General features: G+C 48.3%; 1 long non-coding RNA gene across 1 annotated transcript; it reads left to right on the forward strand.

Moving 5' to 3' along the window:
• The first annotated feature begins 10,766 nt into the window (after positions 1-10,766).
• Positions 10,767-19,524, forward strand: LOC125173536 (uncharacterized). The gene is made up of 3 exons (XR_007155071.1): positions 10,767-10,924; positions 12,815-13,153; positions 18,894-19,524. It is a non-coding gene; the product is annotated as an uncharacterized LOC125173536 (long non-coding RNA).
• The last annotated feature ends 3,095 nt before the right edge of the window (positions 19,525-22,619 follow it).

The raw sequence follows: 22,619 nt of genomic DNA on the forward strand, positions 1-22,619 counted from the left end.
CCTTCATGCAGTGTTTACAACAGTGCCTGGGACACAGTCAGTGCTATGTCTTCTTCCTATCCGTTTAACCGGAAAGATGGTCCTCGTAACAGGAGAACCCAGACAGTGAGAAGTTTCCAGCACTGACCACCAATGGAGGATGTGTACGCCAGAATAATCGCTGATCATGTGTGAAATCTGTAACAGGAACTCAAGTCACTTACTCTTTCTTGACATGTTTACAATCATTAAAGCAAGGCGTTGGAATTGAAGATTATGCCGGGATCTGGACTGCCTGCTAAATTTCTGGGAAGTTGTTGGCTCCTCCTCTCTGCCCCCAATCCCATAATTAGCTCCACCCCCCTCCCCGCTCCATTGTGCCACAAAGGAGCCCCCTGTTCCCCCGGGCTCCACACACTGATGGCCTTCCTGGTGGGCTGGGAGTGGAAGTACGTCAAGTCCAAGTTCGTCAAGTTCAGGGCACCTGTGGGGAGACTGGAAAGGGCAGCTTAGGCCCATGGACTGAGCCAGTCTCTGAATAGGCGGCACGACTCTCCCCTACCCAGGGATCTCCACTGCTCCGTCTGTTGGGTCTGTAAAGCTGCTTCTTACAAGGAAGCCTAGCCTCTGTGCCTGGCCTGCCGGGCTAATCAACAAATTGGCAATAAACACTGCTGTTATGGAGGGCGTCCTTTGCACTTGACATTGTGTTAAGTGCCATCCACAAAGCGTCCCTTTCAATCCCCCACAGCACCCCTCAGAGGCCAACATCACCCCCACGTCCTGGGTGAGGCTCAGCAAGGTGAAGTACTCAGCCCAAGTTCACACGGCCAGCGAGGGGCAGGGCCTGTGCCTGAGCCTGTGTGTGCCCCCACCCCCACGATCCGGGACAGCAGAGCTGTGCCCTAATTTCTCTTGTTTTCCTCCTTTATGAGACAGCGAGGTTACATGTGGGCTTCAGCCCTAGAAAACAGACTGCTAGCGCCTCGGCCCTGTCAGCATCTGCCTCGGTAGCTTTCAACAGAATGTATGGCTCTTCCATTAGATACGGGACAGTATTCAACCTTATTTTCTTAGATTCTAGATGTTAATTCTGTCCAGCAGGTTCCTTGCATTTGTGACAGCCTCAACATGTGAGTATAAAGCTTTTCGGTCTAAGACATTGTTTTCTATTTGTGCTTTCCCAAAGTTTGCCTCAACCTGGGGATTTAATAGGACAAAGCCGTTTTCTCTTCAGATCATTGGATTGTATTTAGGCATCATGAAACTATGCAAATTCTCTCCCTTCAGGCTTGCTCTCGTTTAAAAAATCAGACTCCAAATCTAGAGATGAGGTTGGGGCGCCTGGGTGGCTCAGTCAGTTAAGCGTCCGACTTCAGCTCAGGTCATGATCTCATGGTTCGTGAGCTCGAGCCCCGAGTCAGGCTCTGTGCTGACAGCTCAGAGCCTGGAGCCTGTTTCGGATTCTGTGTCTCCCTCTCTGCCCCTCCCTCCATTCATGCTCTGTCTCTCTCTGTCTCAAAAATAAATAAACGTTAAAAAAAAATTTTAAAAACCCCACAAATCTAGAGATGAGGAAAGAGGTTGGAAAGGTCGCTGGTTAGAAAGAAATAATCCCTCTCCCCCCACCCTCACCCCCACCCCACGTGCACCTACGTCCTGTCTGGCTCCTTTCTACCAACCATGATGGACATCCCGGATGGGTTTGCCAGCGGTGTCCTAAAATCTCCCGGGACTTCTGTCCCATAAGTACACTGGACGCAACTTCCTCTTCGGGCACCTCCCTCTTTCTAAGGGTTAGTTTGGGGCCCACAACCTAGAAATGGTTTCTTCTTAAATAAATCATTGTGTCTTGGCTTTTCGACCCTGCACCCATTCATCAAAACCTGTTCCTTTGCTTAGCCTCTCCGATTGAGTTCCGTCCCCAACCAGTTCCCCTGTGAGTGGAATTTCCAGCTTGAAGGTTACTCTGATTTTGATCTTGAGTTTTTTAAAGACCTCCATCCCTCCCCTTCCCCGCCGGCAAAGCGCGGTTAGGGGTGAGGGATGCTGGGCGTTCCGTGGGAGAACTGTTTTAGCAACAAATCTGAGTGACCAAGTGCAGGAGCAGAGTTTGACCGTTTGAAAACCAAATCAGTATAATAATGAGGGGTGGGTTGTTGTTGTTTTTTCCCCCTGGGATTCTGATAAACTGGATGTCTGATAAGCCTGCTGTCTGCAACTTCTCCCCTGAAGTACCAGGCAGGCTTCGGCTCTATCCTCCTGGCGTGCACCTGAGTCCCATGTTCGATCTATTTTTTAAACACGTCCCAAGGGAAGCGCATACTCAATTTTCGCTCTCATTTTCCAAATGCAGTTAGGTTATTAGTTTTGACTTAATGAAGAATAGTTGGTGGGAACAAGCCGGGCTCTGAAACACCAAGGAAAGAGTTGAGGGCTCTGAAGGGGTGGGGGGGGGGGGGGAGAGGTGGCAGAGAATCAAGTCTTGCAACTAAGCACTTTTCACATTTCGCATTAAACAGTTTATGCCATTTTTTAAAAGAAGGAAAGAAATATTTTAGGTATTCTAAGCATAATGCTTAAACCACAAATTCTGTAAAAAATGAACAGCATAAGCTATTAGCAGCTGTACGCGTCATAAACACCTTAGGCGAGACAATCAGATACTAATGCCAAGAGCACCTCGAAGCCATCAGTCTGCACAGCGCCCGACTTCTGCGATTTCATAAGATAAATGCTTCTGCTGTTTTAAGATGATGAAACTACAGCTAAGACGAATCTCCGTATTTTTCACCAGTGATTTAATGAAGGCCAGCTCTGAATAAATAGGGGACGGCCACTCTGGAAGCTTTTTGAGCTTTGTGCTGAAATGCGTTGGAACTTTCTTCCGTAAATTGATTGTATCCAAAGTTCTGATTCGTCCATGCATGGAAGGAAGACGTTTACGCAGTCGTGGACGCGAAACGTTCCATGTAACGTGCTGCGGCTTCATGGGGGAATTGAGGACAAGATGCTTTCTTGGGGCAAAGCCGGGGGGCGGGGGAAGTTGACCCTACTTTTTTTTTGGCCTGACATGGGTACCAAGGGAGATCGAAGAGAGAAGGAACTGAGTCCTGGATTTTGCTGTCCCTAAACTTAGGCTTCTCAAAAAAGTGCTCAATGTCCATATGATGTCACACTTGCCTTTGGGTTTATTTTTGCGTCTCAGGCTGTGTTAAACCCATGCGATCAATGAGAAGTGAGACAGGTAGATGGATATGTAGACAGACAGTCAGAGGGGCAGATAGATAAACACACTTCAAGATATTACAGGTAATTACTTCCCAAAGTAGTCAAAATCCTCGGGGACAAGGCTGACTATAATTTTAGAGGATCTATTTAAATCGTATATTCATGAGTAAGAAAAGTTTCTTCTCCCCCATTTTTGACGAGCGAGAGAGGAGAGCAAGCAAGAGAACAAATGAGGAAGAACGGATTTATTAATATTTCTTTGGGCCCATGTTCTCAGCAGCTAGCCGGTTTAGTATGTCAACTAACCCCTTCCAGGGTTCCTGATCGGCTGTGCCTGTGCGTCTGTCCGTGTGTGCGTCTGTCCGTGTGTGCGTGTGCGCGTGCTTGGCATTGGTCTGCAGCCCGCTTTTCAAGATGACAAGAGCTTGTCAGGGAAAGGCAGTGGTCCCGTGCGGGGTTTTGGCAGGGTGCCGGCTGTGTTGGCTCCTCCGAGGTTGAGGAAGCCCCCCCACCGCCTTGGAACACTGCGGCTGGGGGCCGTGTCTGTCCGAGGCCTACCCCCTGCCCTGGGCCCTGCTGACTTTAATTACTCCCTCCTTGGCTGAATTCACAGGTGGCTTCCCGGGAGGAGGCGTTTACCGCTGCCCACACCCCCCGGCTGCTCATTTCCTCAGTGGATTAGCAGGGCCACGATGAAACAGAAGCTTGTGGCTTCTCCATTCTTTACACAACCTGGTGTTAGAGGTTGACCTTTCACCCCTGGAGATTCGGGGGATTAAGGCCGCTTTTAAGTCCCGCTCTGGTTACTAATCCACCACTTTCACTGGATGTTATGTAAGCACTTCCTGACTTACCCTTTAAATCCTGTAAACATAATAAAACAGAGTTTAACCTTTACCTTTGGATTTCCCCACTATCTTTTGCACTGCGGAATCAACTGGACGGATCCAGGAACAGAAAGCTAATAAGTGATAGCCTGATCTTTTTTTTTTTTTTTTTTTTTTTTGCCCTGGGACATGTAACAAAACATTACAATCTTTAATATATTCAGGCCAAATAGTTGCGGGGGAAGCACCAAAAGCTGCAGACCGGGCAAATGATGTTTCTCTCCCTTTTAACTGCATACATTTTCCCACAAAACAATGAAGCAGATGGTATTGGGTGTTTCCTCCCCTCCCCCTTTTCAACAAATTAGAACCAATAAGGTCCAAATGATAGCTGGAAAAATAGGCTTTTGAGGAGGTTTGCAGTAATACAGACCTTCAGTGCTCCTGTCTCAAGCCCGCGGCCTCCTGAGAGTGTCCCAGGGGGCCCGCTCCTGCAGACTATGCACTTTTAAGTATGAATAGTATTAGCTAGCCCGATTTCTAGACCCAAAGAGCAAATCCAAACTTGTTTTGGACAAACATAAAACGCATCCATCCCTCTTGTTTTCTGTGCGCCCTTCGACTGGTCAGACGCTTTTCCCGAATGCTCTTTCTCGGGGACTGAGTTACAGAATGGCCAGGAAGACTAAGAGCTTCCGTTTGGTAGCGGATTATCACCAGGCTCCTGGTTAGTGAGGCTACATCGTGAGGACGTACTAGGGCGTTACATCATCAGTGATTACATTAGTGAGGGTGCAAGCCTTTGATACGTCGTTATTGTCCCCGGGAAGTCACTTCCACCACAGAGCTCCTGAGCTGGTCACCTTTATAATGGTCCCTATAGGTAAAAGATTCCAGAGAAGATTCTGAGCGAGATTAATTCTTGGTTTTGTTGTTGTTGTTGTTGCTATTGTACTTGGCCCTGTTTTTGCCTCTAAGAGAATCTAGCAGATTTATCTGGGGAGCAGCTGGTGGTGAAAGGGAGGCGTTGCACGTGCTAGTCTGCTGGCCAGGCAATGGGATGGCTTGAGACCAGCCAGCCTGTGTCCCTGTGGATGTCACCAATCGCATTTGGCCCCCAATTCCCCCATCTTCAAGTGGCGACAATGTCCCTGACTCCTCTGGATCGCTGAAGGAAAAATTGTGTGCAGTGCTTTGAGACTGAGCGAATACGTGGTTGAATGTTCACAGCACAACTGTGATTGGTTGCGTGGGTGACAGACTATAATGAAAGGATACCCTTTGTCATTAAAAACTTTAATCATGGAATTAAATTTGGAAATGACAGCTCTTTCAGCTCTCTAATGTGCTATACAAATTTATCTTATCTTTGACCCCCGTGGTCCCAGGATACATCCGAAGGGTCTGAAATTATCAGTATGTCCCCAGCCTTACACTACTCCCCAGCCGGGTCCTGTGCTTGGTAGTGATGCATCTGATTTTTTTTTTTTTTGTTTTTATAAATGAGTTTTTTTGGGGGTCATTATGTTTATATATTTATTTTTTGAGAAAGAGATAGAGAGTAAGCAGGGGAGGGGCGGGGTGGGGGGGGGGTGGAGAGAGAATCCCTAGCAGGCTCCGTGCCGTCAGTGATCCAATGAACCGTGAGATCATGACCTGAGCCAAAATCAAGAGTCAGATGCTCAACCGAGACTCCCAGGCACCCCTATAAAAGAGCTGTTTTTTTTTTAATTGTGATGCATCTGATTAATTTACTCCACACCATAGCCCCCATTGTGGGTAATAGTGTCCTCACCCCGGGGGAAACTTAAATTCAGAGAGGTTAGTGCGGAACTGCGGCCCACACCGAGATCCGCTTGGGCCCTGCTTCAGGACGCGGATGAGCCAGTGTGGACACGGCACCTCTTTCTCACTGCAACTCTGTGGATCCTCACGGCCTCGCAGGCAAGCCGCAGAGTTGCTTTCATTTGAGAGTTGAGATAATGAGGAGTCATAAACATAAGCTTTGATTTATTCTAGTGCGTGGATATTTCGAAACATTCCCTGGAGAAAATGTGAAGGGCCCCCGGGTGGGGTGGGACGCAGAAATCAAAGGGTTGTTGGCCTGAGCAAGTGAGGAATCTCCGGATTTTGTTAGGGGGGGATTTCCCTGGGATTTCCATCGTGTCTCCCCTCTTCTCGGCCCCGCGAGACACCCTGCAGCAAGGCAGCTCGGCCTTCTCTGCCGACGAGGGCAGTCCTTGCCCGTGTCCTCCGGGGCGGAGGTCCTGCGAGCTGAAGGCTGAGAACTCACTTGCTGCTGTTCCCCCACGCCCCGCACAGCAGACCTTCCCGCTGCCACGGAATTAATGGGCACCTCAACACTTAAGAGATGCTTCCGGACAAGGAACACATGTAATTTGGGCCTTGTGGTAAATGCTTGCTCGGTGAGTCTCTGCAGAGGTGTAATGTCCTGTTGGGGACGAACGTGTCCTTTCCTGCAGGTAGATGTGTCACCGCTCTGCTCTCGCAGGAGGATAGACGCTAGGATGTGCTCACGGGTCCACGCACATGCCGCACCCTACAGCTGAGGGAGGAAGGGCCCCCCACCCCCACCCCCCAAGGCCCAGCAGCACCTTCCTTGGTATTCATGACCTGTCCTTGAGGTGGGGAGGAGAGCCAGAGAGAAGGCAACATGGCTGCCAGAAGGGAGATGCTCCAAAGCAGGGTGAATCCACATCTAGCTCGGCTCTGGGACGTCAGGCCTCATGGCTGTCGTGTCCCCCAGATGTGCACACACCTGTGCACACTCCTGCACACACTCAGCTCCTTTGCCTCCTCTCCCTTGACAAAGTTCACCAACTCCTGGGTCCTGCCAGATGGAAAGGGGAGAGTCCGGGGTGGGGGGGGTCTCTTCACCTGTGCAGTGGGAAGATCAAGGCCACCTAGTGCTCAGGAATTTTGTGAAGGTCACAGGTGACGATGGGGGTGAGAGAATTTTTAAGCCACAATCCACATAGAAAACTCTAATGAAGACAAGGATGTGGTTTTGTGTGCCACAATATTTTCAAGCCCAGCAGAGTACCTGGCACTGAGTAGGTATAGAGTTAATATTTGATAAAATCAATGAATCAAAAACTGTGGGATGGGCGCCTGGGTGGCTCCCTCTGTTAGGCATCTGACTCTTGATCTCAGCTCAGGTCTTGATCTCAGGGTTATGAGTTCAAGCCCCACATTGGGCTCCACACCTGGAGCCTACTTAAATGGTAATAGTAATAACAATAATAATTATTATGGGATACCAATAATAGGGTAATATAACTCATCACAAAACCATGGAGTCCCATCCCCGTTTTGGGTATCTTTGCAAGGGGACACTGTATACATCAGCTTACTGGGTAACAAGGCCTTTTTTGGTTTTTTTGCAAACCAACACTCTTGTAAAGGGAATTAGTAGCATCTCAGTATTCGACAAGATACAAGAACGTTCTTATAGTTGTAGTGGCAGCGGTCACAATGATTACAGTAAAATATCCTTAACTCAGAGCCAGTCGCTCTGCACTAAGGGATCCGCAAAGCGGCTGAGGGCCCAGAGGGAACAGAAAGTCTTGAGTGGCCAACACAGATGTCCTAGGGCTCATGTTTGAGCTCAGCCGTCCTCATTTTGAATCTATTCACTCTTACTTTGCACCTGACCGTATCACACACATGTGATTTATCTTTGCACACGGGAAGTGAGAGTTCACAGTTAGGAGGCAGAAAAGGTACTGAAAATAAAAAGTCACACACGCTAAAAATATCTAACATGGGGGTCAATCACCATAGAGATAAACTCCCTGACAAATTCTTACAGTCCTTACGTAGTCATTTTTTAATCTTTAAACAACTTGGAATTCTTCTTTTTGCATTGCATTTAACCATACACCAACGAATAATTGACGTTTTGAGGGCTTGCGGTGTGCCAGACACAGGGGTTAGAAAAGTGAAGAAGTGGTAAAATACTCTTCGCTTATGGAGCTTAGGTACCTGAGCAAGACGTTCCACTGCAACCAGTGTCTGTCCTCCAGTGGGTCCGGTCCGGCTCCTTCTCCCCACAGCTGCACATCAGCAGTGTGCTTGGACACGGGAGCCGGCTTCTATGAAGACATATGTCTTCTGACACACGAGCCGTCCTCTGCAACTCAAGAAGCTGTTGCTGCGGGAGGGAGGAAAGCAGTGAGAAGACGAAGGGCATAACAGAGGCATGCTTGTTCATTTAGCCTAAAAGCAGGAAACTGCCGTGCTTCTGATTCACGCTCTTCTCTGTTTCCTGAACCCACATAGTTGATTTCATATCATTCAAATGCACACATGAGGTGCCTCTACCTCTTCACGGTGTATTGTTATTTGTGAAAAGCTGCAAGGCAGTGTGGACACAAAGCTTCTGGGGTCAGAGAGACCTGGTTCATTTCTCGTGTCTGCCTTCTCTGGTGGATAAGTTACCTTCTATTTCTTTAGGACTTTAGTTACTCAACCCCAGTGTCGATGAAATGATATGCACTTTGTAGGGATCTTGTGCAGGTTTGAAATATGTAAAGCCTTTCGCCTTATTTCACATAGATGCATAGTGAACAGGATATATTTGTGTTATTGTAGCAACTTGAAATTCTTAATGCTAGTTCAGAGCTACCTAGAAAAGCTTAAAGAGGGGCGCCTGGGTGGCTCAGTCGGTTGAGCGTCCGGTTTCGGCTCAGGTCACGATCTCACGGTTTGTGAGTTCAAGCCCCACATCGGGCTCTGTGCTGCCAGCTCAGAGCCTGGAGCCTGCTTCTGATTCTGTGTCTCCCTCTCTCTCTGCCCCTCCCCCACTCATGCTCTGTCTCTCTCTGCCTCAGAAATAAATAAACATTAAAAAAAAATTAAAAAAAAGAAAAGCTTAAAGAGTGCCTTGAATCTGCTTTCATAAGAAAAGAATGCTTATTTCTAGTCAAAGGGACTTGTAATGGCATGTATGTAGAAGGATAGCTAGTCCACTGAGGTGACAAAGAACATGGACCTTGCAGTCAGACAAAGCCATGTCCAAATCTAGGTCCTTGGTTCCCAGCTGTGAGTCACTGGACATGTGACCAAACATGGCAAAGCCTCAATTCCATCCCCGGTTAAAAAAAAATGAGGTTGGGGCGCCTGGGTGGCTCAGTCGGTTAAGCGTCCGACTTCGGCTCAGGTCATGATCTCGTGGTCCGTGAGTTCAAGCCCCGCATCAGGCTCTGTGCTGACGGCTCAGAGCCTGGAGCCTGTTTCGGATTCTGTGTCTCCCTCTCTCTCTGACCCTCCCCCATTCATGCTCTGTCTCTCTCTGTCTCAAAAATAAATAAACGTTAAAAAAAAAATTTTTTTTAAATGAGGTTGATTATGAACTTAGATAAAAAGATATGTTAATAAGATGCTTGGCACATAACAGGAATTTAGTTTAATCACTGTTATTTTTAGCTGGAAAATTCCATTGTATTGAATGCCCCAAATCTCAGCACCTCTGCAGCATATCCATAATCAGAATGATAGCAATAATTAATAATCATATCAGCTATCATCTAGGAAATGATCGTAAAAGAATCTTAACCAAAAAAATCAACGCTCGGTGTTCTGAGAACTTTTTTTCCTAAAAATGTTATAAGATGAATATTGCTAGCAACAGATGCATTTGCTAAATTTCAGGCCATAAATAACCATAAGCACTTAGAATTATAGTTACATGGCTTCTTTGTAACTCACACTTATAAATCAGTAGGGGTTGCTAAGGCCAAACCGTTCCCAGGTAAAATGGCAGTGGACAAAAGAACCAGAGTAGGTGTATTTTATGGAGAAAGACCCTTTTCAAATTGAAGTGTGAAAAGAATCAATACAACCAGGTGCCTAAGTGTCCCCAGAATCCAGGTAGACCAATTACTGAAATAACAAAAATGAATGCAGGAGAGAAAAAATAAAAAAAAAAAAAGAGCCTTCCTACCAAGGTAATTCTCAAAAGGCAATGCAGCACCTTGTAAACCTTCTGTTTCCATAGCTCCCCAACAAACAAGGGCTTTTGACTCATGGAAAAACCGCGTGATCTATAGCCAAAACACCCTGTGTGAAGGTGACTTTTCTAGAAGGAAAAGTAACTTAACTGGGGTATTGCGTTTCTAGACAATTCTTTCTGTTCTGGACACATCTGATGTTTTGTGGGTAAGAAATGGCCCTCTTTCCGCATCCGTCTTGCCTTCTAGATATCAAAGAAGTTGGATTAGTGTTTAAAAAGTTGTGTGGTTTTTGTTGTTGTTGTTTTGTTTTGTTTTGTTAATGAGGTGAGGACTCCTTGATTCAGTGTGTAAAAGAGATAAACTGAAGATACTGTAGCTGATGCTGAACTCCATTGTCTCACTGCCCTTCCCTTCACGTGAAGGGCCTGTGGAAACATAGAGGAACCCTAGAACTCAAGAGAAACCATCAGAAATTACTCCCTCTTCGCATCCAGCTCTACTAATCTACAGCTATTTTTATTCTTACACTAAAAAAAAAATCCAACCCAGTCAGAAATTTCCCAGGTTTGAGGACCTGTTTGGAGGAGTAGGACTGCTGGAGAATTTTTTGAAGTTTATAATAAGGGAAAGCCAGCCCCCAACGTGCTAGAAATTGTGACATGAATGACATTTCTGATGACAGAGAGCACATCATAATCAAATGGCTCTTGGGAAACACAGGGTGATGAGGGCTGGTCCGTAGTAGGGGCTACAGTCCATGTTCATCTTCAGTGCTCACCCTTCAGACTCATAGAATGTCCAGGGGGAAGAGACCTCAACGTGTTAGACCTGGAATATTCAGTGAATAATAGAAGAGTCAGTTGGGGGAGAACCTTGAGAAGGTGGCAAGTCCTTCCCACTGTGTGCAGGCAGGTAGGTGCCATTATCTCAAGACTTCCAGGGAAGATCTTCTGTGACCCTCCCTCACTCACTTATATCACCTCCACGACCGAGAAGCCCCTTTTCATCAGTGAACGTAAACCTTTCGTGCAGGAATCGGTGCCCATTTTTTGTCTAAGAGACAATCAAGAATTGCTGATGACTATTCTCAACACCTTTGAGCTTTCTCAAGTCCCATATCTTCGGTTTATTTTTTCCATGGTGTGGAAATTGCAAGTGACTTCAAGCTACAGACGTTGTGAATTAATTTCCTATGCCTGCCCCTTGGGTCCTGGGAGGAAATGGGTGCACCTGCCCCAAATCAAATGAATAATTCATATTGCATCTGGGTCTAAAAGGTGATAGGCAGCATAGAAATGCAGAAACAGCTGGAAACAAGATTAGGGATGTCCTTCCCCCTCCCCCCCAAAAAACCCAGGAAGGCAGGAAGGCAAACTTGTTTAGGTGATTGCACTGGTGTTTATTCTTCCGAGCTTTGTTAGCTCAGGGGTTCTGGCATGCATATTCTTCTGAAAGCTCTGGCTGGGGAGCACAGAGGACAGGAAGTCAAAAGAGGACGAGGCCCAGGACTGTGTTCTTCATGTTAAGCGGTGATCGCCCAGCTCTGGGGCCTGTCAAGTGTGCCTCTGGGTACTCAGACATCAGTGGACAAGCGTGTCTTCCTCCGGCTGGGAAGATGGTGTTGTTAATGAAGGGCAGGGATTTTAGTGCAGCCATATATGGGAGAGGACCCCATAGTTGTGTCACTATGGGAGATTGTTTTTTGCAAAGGTGTCCTATGTATACTCTATCCCATGTGCTTTTCTTTCATGTGACACTGACACTGATCTTCGAGAAGTGGTGTCTACGTTCTCTTCCTTGAAGGTGGATGGACATTTGTAATTGTTTCGGTGAAACAATGTGGTGCTTTGTGGCCTCTGAGGAAGGTCTTAAAGGCAGAGCTTCCACGTGGCTTCTTTCTTTCTCTGGACGTTTGCTCGTGGGATCCAGCCACCATACTGTGAGGAAGTCCGGGCCACCTGGAAAGGCCACGCAAAAGTGTCCCAACCCACAACCACGGCAGACAGCCCAAACCAACCTGCAGCCACGTGAGGGAGCTGGTCTGCAGACGAACCCAGTTCCCAAACGTCAAGTCCTCCAGCTGAGGTCATAGACATTGTAGAGCAGAGACAAACCCTCTCTGCTCCGCTTGGTATGAATTCCTGGTCCACAGAGATTGTGAGAGACAGGGATTATTGTTGTTTTAAGGCACTAAGACTTGGGATAATCTGTCTCACAGCAACAGGTAGCTAGTTCAGCCACCTTGGGCAAATCATTCTTTCGCTGCAATTTCCATATTCTCTACACAGTCTGCTCTCCACAGTTTTCAGGTAAAACAAATGAGCTAACAGATGTAAAGGCCCTCCTGTCTAGTCTGCGACTTGTAGAGGGCCTTCTGTCTGGTATGTGGAACTAATGTGACGTGGGGGGGCTGAGACAAGCCAGAAAATAGCCCGTGGGCGCACCCACTTTGGGCATCTGTGCATATCATCTGGGGCCGGTTACGTTTATGGCTGCACCACGCACACAGCGCCTGCTCTCATCCTGGATGCCCTTGTTTTCCCCCCCAGTTTGCCCTGCTCAGGTCTCCACCCAGGAGTGAGATGGTGAGCTCCTTGTGGGCTGAGCCTCATCAGTCCAAGCACGTAGAAGGCACGCAGAAAATACCAGTAACCCTGTTCGTTTTTAAACTCAAGGCTGTTGCCAATCAATAGAGAGAGTGTGTGTTGGGAGAGCAGGGGAGGGGGGGCGGTTAGAGAAGGAAGAGGTGGAGTTCTCTTCCTTCTTCCTGTGTTGGTGATTGAGTCTCCCTTGTCTTTCCAGACTCATCTGTAGGCTCCATCTCTTAGGAAACTTTGAGACCTTCTTTGAGACCCCTGACCTCCTTCTCAGTTCCTGGATGCTTCTAGGACAACCATGTTTCCTTCCACGCTTACCACCAGACTTTCTCCATTACCCCCTGCTCCTCATTAGACCATAGTCCTGGGGAGGCCAGATCAAGTGTTTTATAGCCACATCGCCAATGAATGACCTGCCCAGTTCTTGGCACAGAGCAGGTAGTGAAAAAAATAGGGGCAGATGAAAAACACATGAATGGATGAACAAATGAGTCAAGGCCACCATATTGGGTTCATTTGCCACTTGCTGGCACAGGGACCTCGGGTAAGCCTATTTATTATTTGGGGGGCTACTGTTCTCATTTTCATATGTGCAAAGTGTTTATACCCAAGGGCCAAATGGGGTTGTGTGTTTGAAAGCACTTGCACACTGCAAAAGTGCTGCTCAAAGAAGAGAATCATCATTTGTTCACTATGTTATAGAGGAGAAGAAAGGTTGGCAAGAAGGGGGTGGGCAGACAGAGGTGGGGAGGCAAGGGAGCAAAGAGCAGTGATGGTTCACTGACAAAAGAAATAATGATAATCCCCATACAGCAGCTTACACTTAACACGAATTATGTACCAGGCACTCTCTGAACCTTTTGTCTTCTCAATAACCCATGGAGCTAGGTACTGTTCTTTGTGCCACCACTTTGCAGCTAAGGAAATCGAGGCACATAGTGGTTGAACTTTCCAAGGCTGCAGAACAGGTAGGGCGCTGAGCTGGCATTTGAGCCCAGGCCTTTGACCTTACAGTCTGTACTTTTGACCACAACATTGAGCTGTCTCCTCAAATTCACCTACACAGGAAGGAGGAACCCCCACCCCACCCATCAGGAGATCCAGATGCCTCCAGACCCTGTAGACTGGGCTAGAACATACCAGCACGGAGACGTTTTGGGAGAGCTTTGTGACAAGCTGGAAAGGTCTTATCTAAGACATCTTCCTCCCTGGGTAGCCACAGGGCTGGGATTGCCACCATTAGATCTTTGACTTCTCTGGACTGCCCTTCAGAGGACCCGCTAAGTGTCCATGTTGCTAGCATGATAGCTCACAGCGGTTTAGCAAGAATTAGTTCTCAAACTTCCCAGATTCCTCTCCTTTTGTCACTCGCACCTCAAAAGAAACTGGCTTCGTTCCCTCGTCATCTCTCATACAGACCCTCTCTTGTCCCTACAGTTCTATCAACCCACTCACTCTGTCAGGGACGCATTTCTCCACGACGTTTACTACTAAAATCTTACCCTCTCTTAGACGTAGCTTGAGAAGTAACTTCTCTAAGAAGTTTTCTCACATTTCACTGGAGGAACCTCATTCTTTCATATAAGGTTGTTAGAAGAACTACATTTTTTTAGCAAAGAACAAATTGCCCACTGAAGTGAAAGACTTGTCTTCTCGGGAGACATCCTTCTTCCATATGGCTCTTCCCTCTTCAAATCCAAACATACTTTCTAAGAACAAGCAATTTTATAGACTGACTCCCAGATCGTGTATCAAATTTTGACAACCTTTTCAAAATTAAGAGCTGGCCCCCATATATCTACCAGGTTACCTCACCCTCTCTTCTTTTTTAAAAAATATTTTTAAAGGTTTACTTATTTTTGAGAGGAGGAGGAGGAGGGGAAAGAGAGAGAGAGAGAGAAAGGATGAGTGGGGGAGGGGCGGAGAGAGGGGGGTCAGAGGATCCGAAGCAGGCTCTGTACTGACAGCAGTGAGCCCGTCGTGGGGCTCGAACTCACAAACCCGTGAGATCATGACCTGAGCTGACATCGGACGCTCAACCAACTGAGCCACCCAGGCGCCCCATCCCCTTCTCTTCTTTTAACCCAATATTAACCTATGATGGTGTCGGAAGTTACTTCGGCCCCTCATCTAGACAACTGCTCTCTTATAAAGACTTGTCTCTGCCAATTTTTCAAAACACATCTGAATAGTGATGTAATCGTTATTAAATGTAGTGTCTCAATGGTGAAATGTTAAAAATGAGGTAGAGATTGGACCACTGTGGAAACTGGTAGATGACATATTTGGTCTGAAATACAGCTGAACTAACAAGAGGTTATGAAAAGAGGACACTTTGGCAACAAAGAGAAAATTTCTGCTCTCTGTTCCTGGACTTGGAGGGCATTTTTATTTTTATTTTTATTAAAAAAATTTTTTTTAACCTTTATTTATTTTTGAGACAGAGAGAGACAGAGCATGAACGGGGGAGGGTCAGAGAGAGGGAGACACAGAATCTGAAACAGGTTCCAGGCTCTGAGCTGTCAGCAGAGAGCCCGACGCGGGGCTTGAACTCACGGACCACGAGATCATGACCTGAGCCGAAGTCAGCCGCTTAACCGACTGAGCCACCCAGGCGCCCCCTGGAGGGCATTTTTAGAAAGGGCCATTAGTCAATCTGGAAAGTATCACCATCAACTGTTGTTCATCAGCACAGTGGAGGAAGGAAGAAAATCCAGAAATAATTCTCTTGTGCTCTGAGCTTCACATCAATCTGGGGGCCTCAACCAACCAGTCAACAGACATTTACTTAGTGCCGGTGGCGTGTTCGGCACCAGGCTGAACGCGGAAAGCCGGTTTGACATCCCGGTCTGCTCAGGTCACAGTTCTGGGCGCCTGGGTGCCATCCAGGCCACGGGGAGGAAGACCCGGGAGAGTGTGGAGCAGTGGAGAAAACGAGGCTGGGCTTACCAGTCAGCCACCTGTAATCCATAAACAGGAAAATCCTCTCCTGCAGAACTGAGAGTCGACCGCACAGGCACAGATTACGCCACGCTGGGCAAGACCTGCCCTGCGCTATGGGGAGCGTGGGTCACCAGCACGGCTCCAACCCTCGAGGCTGCAGTCACCTCTTCTGCTCAAGGGCAGCCCACATCCCACCACACGGCTGTGAAGAGCTGGGCTGGAAGGGCCCGCCAGAGTTTCACGTTCATTCCCTGTCTGGGCTGGACAAAAAAGGGTGACGCCGGGGGCGCCTGGGTGGCGCAGTCGGTTAAGCGTCCGACTTCAGCCAGGTCACGATCTCGCGGTCCGTGAGTTCGAGCCCCGCGTCAGGCTCTGGGCTGATGGCTCAGAGCCTGGAGCCTGTTTCCGATTCTGTGTCTCCCTCTCTCTCTGCCCTTCCCGCATTCATGCTCTGTCTCTCTCTGTCCCAAAAATAAATAAACGTTGAAAAAAAAATTAAAAAAAAAAAAAGGGTGACCCTGAGAAGGAATTGTTCCCATGCTTTGCATCACTGTCCACCTCGTCCGGTTCCCCAGTGGAGGTGGAGAATGGCCGGCCCAGTGTCCCAGGAGCCTGCTTTGTGGCACTTCCCTGGCTCTGGAAGTTTCCCACCAAGCCGCCCCTGTATGTGCCTATGCTTGGGGAAACCGCCCTGGAGCTCAGGCTAATGCCCGGCGATGCCTAAACAGCGGCCCTTTGCTCTCTGTCGAAATTGGTGGTTTCAGCTCTGACGACACATTAGGATACCCTGGGGGGGTTTAAAAATAGACCCATGCTGGTGTCCACCAGAGATCAAATGAACCTGAACCCCCGAGGGGAGGCCTGGACCTTAGCAGTTCGGAAGTTCCCTCTAATATGCAGTGAGGGTCGAGAACTCATTATTAAGGGTGCTCTTTAAGCTAATTAATCTCTTGCAGTCTGTCCTTCAAAGTGCCCCCCAAATCCCTATTCACATCCCCGCTGGAGGCCGACCCACGTGTCAGGAGCCCCGGGGTCACAGAACCCCAGCCGCCAGGTGGGGGGCACAGCCAGGCACACATTTTCCCACAGATCTGGGCGTCTCCGGGTGGCCCGGGGCCGCCTCCCCAGGCCAAGAGCTGACATCAGCGGGGTTCCTGGGCTGTCGCTGCTATCTGCTGCATCTACACTGTCACCAGCCCCACTGCAGTCCTGTGAAGAGTCGCCCCGCTGAACGCCCAAGAAAACTGAGGCCCACAGAGAAAAGGAGCTCGGGAATTGCTGTCTTCTGTTTCACCTCGGTGCCCTGAGCCTGGGTGTCCCGCGTGTTTCCTCAGCTGGAACATTTCCTCCACCTCCGGGTCTCCTCAGAGATCGGCTCACCCCATAGAGAGAGCCCCACTCCGTCTGGCAGACCTCCTCACGGCCTGCTCGGTCCCCCACACCCAGACGCACGTTTCCATGGGCATCATAGATCCTCCCTGCCCGCTGGCTGAGAAGTTACTGTTCCAGGCACCACCTGCAGTCTGTAGAATGGGGCAGACGCCTGAGGCCCAGGCTTCTTCTTTAAAAAAAAAAAAAAATTATTTTTGAGAGAAAGAGAGACAGAGAGAGAGAGCGCATGAGCAGGGGAGGGGCAGAGAGAGAGGGAGACACAAAATCTGAAACAAGCTCCAGGCTCTGAGCTGTCAGCACAGAGCCCCACGCGGGGCTCAAACCCACGAACTGTGAGATCATGACCTGAGCCGAAGTTGGAGGCTTAACCGACTGAGCCACCCAGGCGCCCCGAGGCCCAGCCTTCTTGTCCAGGGAGAACAAACACCTCACAGGAAGAGCCGCTTCCCATAGCAGTTAAAACCCAAACTTGGGGTGACACTTAACCATGGCTGCTCAAAAGCCCAGTAGGTTTTCCAATGAACTCGCCATCATGCTCACACAGGCAGCAACCCCGTATGAGGGCTCTGAGAGTTCCCAGGGAGGCTGTGGAATGAAATCCTGCAGTCACTGGAATCATTCATTCATTTTACCGACAATTAAAATCAAATGTTCCAGGGGCGCCTGGGTGGCTCAGTCGGTTAGGCGTCCGACTCCGGCTCAGGTCATGATCTCACAGTTGGTGGGTTCGAGCCCCGCGTCAGGCTCTGTGCTGACAGCTCGGAGCCTGGAACCTGCTTCAGATTCTGTGTCTGTCTCTCTCTCTGCCCCTCCCTGCTTGTGATGTCTCTCTCTCTCTCTGTCTCTCAAAAATAAATAAACATTAAAAAACTTCTTTTTAAAAAAATTTTTTTTTCAACGTTTATTTATTTTTGGGACAGAGAGAGACAGAGCATGAACGGGGGAGGGGCAGAGAGAGAGGGAGACACAGAATTGGAAACAGGCTCCAGGCTCCGAGCCATCAGCCCAGAGCCCGACGCGGGGCTCGAACTCACGGACCGCGAGATCGTGACCTGGCTGAAGTTGGAGGCTTAACCGACTGTGCCACCCAGGCGCCCCAAACTTCTTTTTTTTTTTTTAAGTTTTTTTTTAAAGGTTTTTTTTTAACATTTATTTATTTTTGAGACAGAGAGAGACAGAGCATGAATGGGGGAGGGTCAGAGAGAGGGAGACACAGAATCGGAAGCAGGCTCCAGGCTCCGAGCCGTCAGCACAGAGCCCGACGCGGGGCTCGAACTCACGGACCGCGAGATCGTGACCTGGCTGAAGTCGGACGCTTAACCGACTGCGCCACCCAGGCGCCCCAAACTTCTTTTTTTTTTTTTTTAAAGTTTTTTTTTTAAAGTTTTTTTTTTAACATTTATTTATTTTTGAGACAGAGAGAGACAGAGCATGAACGGGGGAGGGGCAGAGAGAGAGGGAGACACAGAATCGGAAACAGGCTCCAGGCTCCGAGCCATCAGCACAGAGCCCGACGCGGGGCTCGAACTCACGGACCGCGAGATCATGACCTGAGCTGAAGTCAGCCGCTTAACCGACTGAGCCACCCAGGCGCCCCCAAACTTCTTTTTTTAAATAAAATCAAATGTTCCAGAGTTTGAAGCTACCACTTTCTGGCTCTGCGGCCCTGATACGTAACAATTGGAGCCTCGGTTTCCTCATCTGTAAAATGGGGATCATAATGGCCTTTTCCTCACTAAACTCCTGTGGGGTTTTAGGAGGTGCTAGGAGTGAGGCATTTTGCACAATGCCTGGCATGCCGTAAGCGCATAATAAATGTCGCTTGTTATCTTCACCTCGTGCTTCTTGCCTGTAACCTTTCCCCTCCTTTCCTCCTGTCCCCCACCTTCGCCCCACCAATAACAGAGCTGTTATTTAAAACCAAGTTCAAAAGCTTTGCCCCCTCTCAGGATTTGTCCTCGGACCAGGTGTGGGGTTTGTTGGGCCTCTGAACGCCTTCCTGCCCACATCTCCCTGCCTCGGCGTAGACCTCACCGCCCCCGCCTGGATCCTGCCACCGATCGTCTCTCCACAGACTCTCGGCCACATTCTTCCACATTCCGGGCCGTGGCTAGGCCAGTCCTGCAACGCTCATCTTATTTGTGACTCTGCAGCCGAAAACCCTCTGGTGGTGCCTTGATGCCTTCAGGGTGAGGCCCAAGCCGCCAGCCGCCATGCTGGTCTCCACGGGACTGGGTCCTTGCTGACCTCACCGGCTTCTTCCATCTCCGCCGCGGCCGACAGGCTTCTCAGCTTTTAGGGACAGGTCTCCCTCCTCTCAGAATGGCACCACCCGGACCCCCTTCCAGCTCCCACCACCCCACAGTGAGCCGACGCAGTGTATTTATTTAGTGAGTCAGCTCCAAAGATCTCCTCTTGGAAGCCTCTCCTCACACAGCACAGGCAGACAGACCACATCCTGCATTTGTTATCTTCCAATAGACTTTGATCACTGCCACTGCATCTGGACAATTAGTTGTTAGTCACTTCTTACAATCTGCCGCCATCTTGACAAGGGGAACATGCGAGTAAAAATTACAAGCAAGCGGGGGCGCCTGGGTGGCTCAGTCGGTTGAGTGTTCGACTTGAGCTCGGGTCATGACCTCACGGTGGGTGAGTTCGAGCCCCGTGTCGGGCTCTGCGCCGACAGCTCGGAGCCTGGAGCCTGTTGCGGATTCTGTGTCTCCCTCTCTCTCTGCCCCTCCCCGGCTCATGCTCTCTCTCTCTCTGTCTCAAAAATAAATTAAAAAAAAAAAATTACAAGCAAGTAGCAGCTCCCATTCATTGTTTTCCAGGGCTCGGCACCATTCAAGGCACTTCAGTACCTATTATTAACTCACTTAATCCTCACAACACCGTGAAGTTTCTGTTATTGTCCCATTTTACAGATGAGGAAACCTAGGCGCAAAGGCACTAAGTAGTGGTTCTAAGATCAAGCAGTTAGTTTATGCTCAGAGCTTAACACAGTGCTGATGTTTAAGAGGCGCTCGGTAAATTCTGTGAGACTGAAATATTTTGACTGTGGTTGAACTACCCCACATTCAGTTGGGTCAGGGACCAGTTCTCTTGTGCACGAGCTAAGGCTCTTCACCTGTGGGTCATTAGCTTGTATTCCAGGCTGAGGCCACACGGCGTGGGACTCAAGCGGGTGCCCGGCTGGCACGCATCCCCCCCCTCCAGGTTCTCAGTTAGTTGTTCTGTGAATTCATAGCACACAAATATTTTATGACTGCATTTATTCTTTATAACAATACGAATGAGCAACTGAATAAAAGCCGAATCCCTTGTGAAGCCAGAGGAAGAGTGATTAAATTATAATCATCCTGGATTAATTAATCTATAATATTTGCTCTTTATATGAAAGAAGAAAATCAGCCTTCAACATAAAGGTTATGTACTCCTGAGGTCTGTGTCTTAATAAAGGAAAGGCTTGGGGAAAAAACTTGACAAGCCCCCAAGATACGACATGTTGTAAATGTAGACAGAAGGTTATTACTGATATAAAATATATTCAATGTAATTATCAGCCACAACAAATAATCAGAGCAATGATAATGAATAATTAACATTTTTATACTCCTATAGTAATGTGTCTAATAGATAAGTGCGCAACATTGAATTAATTTATTGTGCTGCAGTGTTTTTAGTAATGAAAATTGCCTAATCAAAACATCTTTTCCACGGTATTGCCAGATATTGGCAGAAATCGCCGATAAGGTTTATTTCTTTGTTTTCCGATCTAATTGTAGTAGAGATGCTGTGAAATATTTAGAAAAACCTAAGGAGAGAAATTGCAGGAAGAATAGACTCAAGGCAAGCTCTAGATCTCAGTTCAGGGAGAAATCAATTTAAAGACCTCACTTTTGATCCTTGGAGTCAAGGATTCATCAGGGTGTGGGAAGCTGTTGTGCCTGCCCGAGAAAAAAGCCTGTCCACAGGAGAAGGAGGCTTGTGAGTCAGATTCACACAGATCTTCCACGGGTGTCCCTTTATTCGAACCGCCCCTTCCTCGGGTCTTCCTTTCTTTTTTTTTTTTTTTTTCAACGTTTATTTATTTTTGGGACAGAGAGAGACAGAGCATGAACGGGGGAGGGGCAGAGAGAGAGGGAGACACAGAATCGGAAACAGGCTCCAGGCTCTGAGCCATCAGCCCAGAGCCTGACGCGGGGCTCAAACTCACGGACCGCGAGATTGTGACCTGGCTGAAGTCGGACACTTAACCGACTATGCCACCCAGGCGCCCCTCGGGTCTTCCTTTTTATAAAGCAGGAAAGGGAAAGATGACCTTCACCAGCAGTTTCACCGCAGAGTTCAAAGTCACTTCCTCTCTGCCCCATGTTATTTTGCGCACATGTTGGACTGTAATGATCTGTTACTTACACCTGCCTTCCTCATCAAGCACGGCAAGGGCCATCTCCTGGTCATCTTTTTATCTTCTGGGCCTTCCCCCAATGCCTGGATGCTCAGTGAAGTCATTGATGAATAAATGAATTGCAAGCCTATCTACTTCTACTGCCGGTGGGAGATATAAATGTTAATGGGTCTAACATGGTCATAATCTCACCCCTTTAGAATCCATTAGCTAAAGCAAGCCTGGTGGCCGAAGATACTGAGGAGCGGTAATATGTGAACAATGACTGATTCCACTTAAGGATTCCCATGAAGCAGAAGTCAAAAAATAAAGGAGCCCCCTCTTCGGAGTGTGGAGGGAAGCGTTACCAAGCAGGGCATGACATCGGTTAGAACTTAAGGGGAGAGGCCAAATGGTATCTTAGACCTCTTCTCCCTGTTGTCGTTATTAAAGTTTCTCTATAGCGGCCTCTTTTCAAACTCTAACGTGCATACAGGTCACCTGCAGATCTTGTTACAATGCACATGCCAACCCTGTAGATCTGAAGTGCAGCGTGAGATTCTGTACTGCTCAGAGGCTCCCAGGTGATGCCAGCACTGCATGCACAGGACCTGAAGAGACACAAACAGCGTCTTAAGTGCGAGGCGTATATGCTAAATGCACATCCATGGTGTGACAGTGTCTCGTTTTCAAATGTAATGGAGTTGCATGGTGTGTGGTCTGTGACAACCAGAACACGCCTGCTGGTGTAGGTTACACACCGCCCTCGTATTAGTATCTCTGCATTATTTTCACACCAACGACCAGAATTCTGTGGAAAGAGCGAAGGAGATAAAAAGAAGGAAAAGAAATAACCAAATCTATCATGACAATAACTGCCATTAAGTCAACAACGCTGGGAGCCTAGTTCTGTGACAAGCCTTTTATCTGCCACTGAGGCAACTGGGGGGACTTGGGAATCTGACCGAAGCCACAGATCTCAGATGCTGCTGAGCCAAGAATTAACCCCAAGCCTGCATGAGGCCAAACTTCATAGTTTGGACAACTGCAGGAACTGTCCGGTCCTGTGACTTGGTCACACATGGTCTAGGGCATTATAAGACCAGAAAGTATACAACAGACATGCGGCCTATAAGGGCTTACCTTTGGATGAATGACATGAGGCATACTCATGATGAGAGAAATCAACATGGCGCTGTGGACTCACCCCAAATGAGGGGAGGGCCTGACGTAAAACCGCCCAGGGAAGGAGGAATCATTGCCAATCAGGGTTGCCACTGATGGC

Source organism: Prionailurus viverrinus, chromosome C1 (assembly GCF_022837055.1).
Source record: "Prionailurus viverrinus isolate Anna chromosome C1, UM_Priviv_1.0, whole genome shotgun sequence".
NCBI classification, from domain to species: Eukaryota; Metazoa; Chordata; class Mammalia; order Carnivora; family Felidae; genus Prionailurus; species Prionailurus viverrinus.